Source organism: Castor canadensis, chromosome 2 (genome assembly GCF_047511655.1).
Source record: "Castor canadensis chromosome 2, mCasCan1.hap1v2, whole genome shotgun sequence".
Classification (NCBI taxonomy): domain Eukaryota; kingdom Metazoa; phylum Chordata; class Mammalia; order Rodentia; family Castoridae; genus Castor; species Castor canadensis.
The window spans coordinates 121,838,566-121,845,965 of record NC_133387.1 but is presented as its reverse complement, the minus strand read 5'-3'; the positions used below and the strand labels follow the sequence as shown (position 1 = coordinate 121,845,965).

At 38.9% G+C, this 7,400-nt stretch overlaps 1 pseudogene; it reads left to right on the top strand.

Annotated features, from left to right (window-relative positions):
• The first annotated feature begins 725 nt into the window (after positions 1-725).
• LOC109702691 (small ribosomal subunit protein uS10-like) lies at positions 726-1,113 on the top strand (annotated as a pseudogene).
• Positions 1,114-7,400: the final 6,287 nt, after the last annotated feature.

Genomic DNA, 7,400 nt, shown 5'->3' with positions numbered 1-7,400 from the left:
CTGCTTTTGTTGGAGGGCAGAAAGATAGCTGACATGCTCCAGTGGGAACATGCTAATTCTTTTTCCCAGAGTATCCAGGAAAGTTTTCCCTAGAATGTGTTTCTTAGGAAGAATTTCTCTACAAAACAGACATTGGAGCTAATCTGTTGACCCTGAGCTACTGATTTCTACAAACTGCAAGAACATTGTACTAGGGAAAGCCATGTGTACTGCAGTGCCTGGCACTGGAGAAGACATCCGTGCTGCAGATGCTAGTCACTGGGAAGTCCTATCTACAGCACCCTGCAAGTATGAGTATGTCAGACTACAAAGAAAAGGTCTTTCTTTCTGAAAAGTCTTTTATTGATAAAAGAAGATAAAGATATTGATAAAAGAAGATAAAAGATAATAGAAGATAAAAGTCTTCTATTGATAAAACTTACAAGTATGATAGATGGCTAAGGAAAGATAGTGCCTACCTCCAATCCTGACATGGTCAGTGATGTATAGATTTGGTTTTGACAGACAATAAATTAATAACAGTCCAAGTTACTGATTGTGTAGAAGGAGGTTCTAGGTTGGTAAAACAAAACAGATTTGAGGAAATCACTCAAGAATTAGTAGAACTTTTTGAGGGAGATGTGGTTGTGGGTGCAGCGGAGTTTTGTTCTGTTCACCCCTCCTCCTGACTCACTGCTGTTTGCTTCTGTCAAGTAAGGAGTTGGTCAGGAACCCGCACCTTAGCCATGGCTTTTAAAGATACTGGAAAAACCCCTGTTGAGCCAGAGGTGGCAATTCACCAAATTCGAATCACCCTCACCAGCCACAATGTGAAGACTCTGGAGAGGGTGGTGCTGACTTGATCAGAGGCGCCAAGGAAAAGAACCTCAAAGTGAAAGGACCAGTCTGCATGCTGACCAAGACTTTGAGAATCAATACAAGAAAAACACCTTGTGGTGAAGGTTCTAAGACGTGGGATCAGTTCCAGATGAGAATCCACAGCAACTCATTGACTTGCACAGCCCTTCTGAGATTGTTAAACAAATTACTTCCATCAGTACTGAGCCAGGAGTGGAGGTCGAAGTCACCACTGCAGATCCTAAGTCATCTATTTTACTAAATTTAATAAACTGACATAAATTGTTTAAAAAAAGAGTAAATAGAAGTTATTCTCCTCATGGATTTTGGTTTGAATATAATTTAATGTTTCTTATATATAGAAAGGTGTTCACATATGAAAACAGAAATGCACAAGATTCAGAATACTGGGTATATGGCCTGGGTTGTACGACTACCTAACAAATATCTCTGAACTTCGGACGCTTTATAAAATGAGGTATCTGAAGTTAATAATACCTGAGGCTCCTCTGTAGTTATTATAATATCTGATATTTAATGCAAACAAGAACTTGAATGAGTATCACTAATATGCACACAGTTTTAAGGAAAAATATCCTCAATATTCAAAACCTACAGATAGTACTACTCTAGCATATATGATTTATTAAACAGCACTGACATAAATAGTAACAAGTATGTGCTAATATATTTTCAATGATTTTTACTACAACTCTCAATATGCTGTAAGTATTTCCCTACTGTCTTTGAACAAGGAGTGCAGTCTTGGAGGTTTCCACAGCCTTCTCAGCAGGTCCTAGGGACAGAAATCTTCCCATAGACAAGGCTGATGATGCCCTCACCGATGCACACCAGGTAACATAGTGTGACAAGTATTTTAAGTGATTGTTACTAAATGCAAAGCAATAAATTAAGATGAGAAGGACCCAAAGTTGCAGAGAGTATATTAGAATATTCAACTCAACATAAAAAGGATAATTTAACTCAAAGTACTATCTCAAAATAGCTTTCATTATGTCAGAGAAGTATTTGTTATAGTGTGAAAGGGAAATCCATTACGTTCCTTTGAATTCATGATTTTCAAACAATGGCATCTTCCAATACCTGGTAATATGGAGATGACAATTAGCATCAAAAATATTGCCAGTTTGTAAACTTTCCTTAATGATATTTTTAATACATCTAATTAACAAGGGGATGATGAATCTTAACAATAGTTTAATGTTATTTTCCTGAAATACTGCTTCACATGCACATGCTGATAGGGATGGAGAAATGTAGTTAAATTTAAACTTAATCCCTTAAGCAAGTCATGAATTTTTTAAAAAGTCCTGTTCAATACAGCTCTTTATAATCGCAGACTTTTTTCCCTCAAACCTCGTTATTTTTGTGTTTTCAAGTGACCTAGGAGGATAGTGCCAATCCACCAAAATAAGCACCATTTTCCATGAATTTCTGCTTCATAAAGTAGAGTTTGGACAGCACACCAAAAATCATTTTCAATAGATTTTATGTCTAGATTGGCCACATAGAAGATGTGTGTTTCATGTACCTTTCGGGGAGACAAAAGTGAAAGGAGAATTTTCTGTATAGCAGTATCTGTGTTTAATGCTAACTGTTTTCCAGGTAGCTGCTTGTGTTGTCCATTTTATTAACTTAAAGTTGTCCTTTCCTTTATTGCTTTGATAAATGGTAAAATTACAAGTGACCTACATTTTTTACTCACGTCATATGGTTTTTGGAGTACACTTCTTCAAACTAATGAAAAGAATTGTCATGTCTCTTGTGAAGATTTTTGTAGTAACTTTTATTTCATACCTTACTTTGACAATATGTTTTATAATACCCCTCATACTTATTCCATGTTCAATCCAATTTAGATAACCATATAAAAATCAAAAATAATTTCAATTATTTTCCTATAATTGCATAAATAGTCTACTGTGTCTGCAGGTGCATATTTAGTTCACTTCTTTGATGTGGCTGACAAATGTTTTCTTAGGGACAGGTTAGATTTTCAAAGTCATCACTCCATTAAATTCTATGGAGAAAATAAATCTAGAATAAACAGAGGAGTTTTAGCAAACAGAGCATCACTTACTGATTACCAATAGCACAGTAGAGCACCAACTAAAAGGAAGCTAACAAAGATCATCATGGCATGATCATCATGGCATCAACCACCAAAGTTAGAAGTTCATGTACTTCCACCTGATGCACCTGTAAGAGTATCAAAGGAAAACACCACAGTCAAGGATTAGATGCAAGGATAATTTCATTCAAATATAGAACAAAGAAAGCAATGCCATTTCCACAACTACGCATAGGTCCCCTACAGCTATATTTCCCATTTCCATTCTAATCTGAGGTGTTGGTACAAGTGGGAAGGGGGAGGATATACGGAAAGAGCGTAGGAGGGAGAATATGGTGCAAATATCCAATAAACATCTTCAGCAATGTAGAAGGATACAAAAATCAACTTACAAAAATGAGTAGCCTTTCTACATACCAATGATGAAAAAATTGAGAAAGAATATAGGAAAGCAAGTTCATTTACAATAGCCTCAAAGAAAAAATCAAATACCTAGGAATAAACTTAAAGATAAAAATGGCCTCTACAAGGAGAACTATAAACCACTGAAGAAAGAGATCTAGAAATTCTACCAAAGATGGAAAGATCTCCCATGCTCATGGACTGGCAATCAACATAGTAAAAATGGCTATAATACCAAAATAAATGGAGAAATACATTCATATATGGATGCATAAATAAATACATAAATGGATTTATTCACATATATGTTTATTGATAGTTCTATGTATGTATTTATGTTTTCCTTCATTTATGTTTTAATTTATGCATTCTTTCATTCATGTTATGTGTTTATTTAGATATTCAAGTATTTATAAATCCATTCATTTATGTATTTTCTCATTTGCATATTTGAGTATTTATTGATGTGTGTATGTATTTATTTTTATTGTTTGGTTTTGTGTGTGTGAGTGTGTTTGTGAGTGAGTGTGTGAGTGTGTATGTCTCTGTGTGAGAGTGGGTATATGTGTGAGTGTGTGCATGTCTGTATGTGTTAGTGTGTATGAGTGTTAGAGTGTGTTGGTGTATGTGTGAGTATATATGTCTGTGTGTGTGAATTGTGCATATGTTTGAAGGTGTATGTGTGAGTATATATGTGTTTGTATCTGTGTGTGTGTGTGAGTGTGAGTGTATTTGTGTATATCTGTATGTGTGTGAGTTTCTGTATGTCTGTATGTTGGGTGTATGTGTGTGTGCATGTGTGTGGGTGTGGGGGGTGTCTGTGTGAGACAGTGTGTGTGTCTGAGTGTGTGTGTAAGTTGTGCACTTTCCAGTTTTTGCCTGTGTATTATAGGCAGCGCAATGCCCCTGATCTCTGTCCTGATTATCTAGGTAAGCAGATATAAGTCTGTAGAGTCCAGCTGGAAGAAAAGGAAAATAAGAAAACCTGCTTCCAGATGTACTCAGAACTCAAATTCAGGACCTTCCACTTCTAGTCCAGTGCACTATGGCATTAGTTACCTCACTAGCTGCTTCCTCCTGGAGGTTTTGCCCCTCTATATTCCTTTTATCCCCAAGCCTGCCAGGGAGAAGAAACCAGGGATCAAGCAAGCTGGCCAGTGCACTTCCTAATTTTTTGAAGGCTTCTGGGCCATCAAAAATATAAATACATAGATGAATCAATAAGTACATAAATGAATAAATAAATACAGAAATAAACACATAGATCTATCACTAACACCTAAGGCTAGAACTGCACTGGATAGCTTGCTTCATCCCCTCCTTTGTTTTCAGTAGAGGGCCTGCACCTGCTCCTGAGGCTGAACCAGAATTCCATGTGTCCTGAACACCACCTGCTGGTCCTGAGCATCCCTCCAGGGAGGTTTGGGTTAGGGCTCACAATGATGTCTCCACAATGTGTCTTCAACAGTAATACATGGCTGTATACTCTGCTCTCTAGCTGCTTATTTGCAGATACAGCATGTTCTTGTCATCTCTGGAGATGGTGAAAAGATACATTATATTCTGTGTTGTGACTATTAGTTTTGTTTCTAATGTATGCCACCCACTCCAGCCCCTACCCTGGAAACCGTTGAGCCCACTTCATGAGGTAATTGCTGAAGATGAATCCAGAGTCTGCACAGGAGAGACTCAGGGACCCCACAGGCTGCACCAAGCCTCCCCCAGATTCCACCAGCTGTACTTCACACTGGACACTTGCAATTACAGAGAATTCTGGTCAGGAAACTGTCAGACATAACAACTGTTTCTCTCATTCATGTCTACACACATACACTTTGTATCCCTTTTCTACACAAATCACCTTTGAAAATAGTCACAAGAAAAACCCAGGTAAGCCCCAAGTCCAGGTGGAGTGGTCTGTATTCAGTGCTGATCACTGAATGGGATCAGCTGGGAATCTAGAGTGGGCTTCTTTCCCTCAAGTGCAGGATCAGAGCTGGGCTGGTTTTATGAGCAGAGGGAGAATCTATTTGCAAGTCCTCCTGCTATGTATCAGTCTCAGGGTAGAATTCTCAAAAAGGTCAAGAACCAGAGCAGATGTGAGAGTGCTGGGGAAGTTTGACATGAATGATAGCATAGAAAAAATATGATATACTAACACCTGTGCTGATGTTCAAGTCTAATCCTAGTTAATAGCATAGTAAGGTATTTGGCTCAATTTTGAGGCCATCTTAGGATACACTGTCAAAAAATATGATTTCTCATCAAGTTTTTCTGCCTTGTTGGGTATTTTGCATATCTCAATAGTTTATCAATCCTTCATTGTAATTAAATTTTTGAATGTTCACAAGCATCCAGGGCAGTATTATGTCACAGTGTATGTACTTGTGTGAAAGTACATGATAATTTTTTGTACATTTACAAGACTTTAGATCTTAAAAATCCATCCCCTGTACCTGTCCTGCTCTCCTCAAGACTGGATCCAGTAGATCTCTGATGTGGCTCCTGGAGGTGCTTGGTTGATGATGTTTGCAGGACACCCTCCTATGATGACAGTGTGACTAGTGCAGGGAACAAACTTAGGGGTGTCTTAGTCCATTTCTCACTCTGACATTGCTGCTATTATAAAATACCCCAGACTGTGCAACTTACAAATAATGCATGTTTGTTTCTCCTATATGTAGAGGCAGAGGTGTCCAAGAACCTAGGTGTCCAAGAACAAGGCAATGGTCCATGTGTTGTCTGGTCCGGGTGGGGTCCCTGTTTCCAACAGTGTCTGATTTCTGCACCCTGGCATTGCAGAAGAGATGCTAACTAGGTTCTTTAATTGCAGGATGGTGACCAGAGATTTAATCACTTTGTGAAGCCTAGATAGAGGGACACTAATTCCATGTATGTGACCACATGTCTCTTGGACTAATTTCCTGCAAGAGGCCCCATATCTTAATATTATCACTTCAGCAGTCATGTTCTAACACATGGATGGTGAGGGGGCCATGTATTTGAGTCACACACTTCGCCATGCAAATCATGTCAACCTTGAATACTAAAAGTGTACTCCATCATAAGAGCCTCCAAGATTTTAACTATCCCAGCATCAATTTTAAAGTGCAAGTCTAAAGTCTACTGCAAACATAATCTGAATCAGATACCTGTGTGAGAGTCCATGTATGAGGAACATGTGAAAGCAAAATACAAATAGTAATTACAAAATACAATAGTAAGACTGACAAAGAGAAGGCATTCACACTGAAAAAGAGAATGTCAGAAAGAAGAAATGGGTGAAAAAATCACAAGGCAAACCCCAAACCACAGCACTCAGGCACCCAGTCTTAGGGTTGATAAATAATCCACTGTGACTTGATGTCCTGCCTCTACACAGACTGCAGTGATAGTTGGGCCCACAAGGCCCCAGAAGCCCCATCTCATTGCTTTCCTCTTTACAATCTGCACAAAAGAACTCATGCATGTGAGCTGGGTAATTCCAACAATCTCAAGTGGCTTTGCATGCGGGTGGCTCTAAACTCATGAAGTATAATGAAGAGAACCACCCCAAGGGTCAATTATGCATTGCTTCAGTGTGTGCTCTGTTCTGTGTCTCCTATTCTTTGTTTCTCTGCCCATCCCTGATGCTCTGTGGACATCCTTTGAAAGCTGGGTGGAGGCTGCCATGACCATACAGCTCTTGGAACCAGAGTGAGAGTCGTGGGGGCAAAAAGAGCACTGAAGCTGAGCCAGGCAGAGTCAAACCAAGAGCAGCAGAGCAGGTGGATATAAGACATAGATGCCATGAAATCAGTCTGATGTGGTGGATGGAGCATCAAGACTGCTTTTCTTATTCAGCAACGTTGTCATGACTATTGACTTAGACACGGGCACCTTGAACACTCCTTCAGTAAGATGGAATACACCATTAACTCTGAGAGTGTGTGAATACTTCCTCATTTTTCTGAGACAGGTTTTTAGTACATTGTCCAGTCAGGCATCAATCTTTCGATCCTCCTACCTTGGCCTCTCTATTAGCTTGGACTTGGGTGCATGCACTGTTAATGGATAAAATGACTAATGT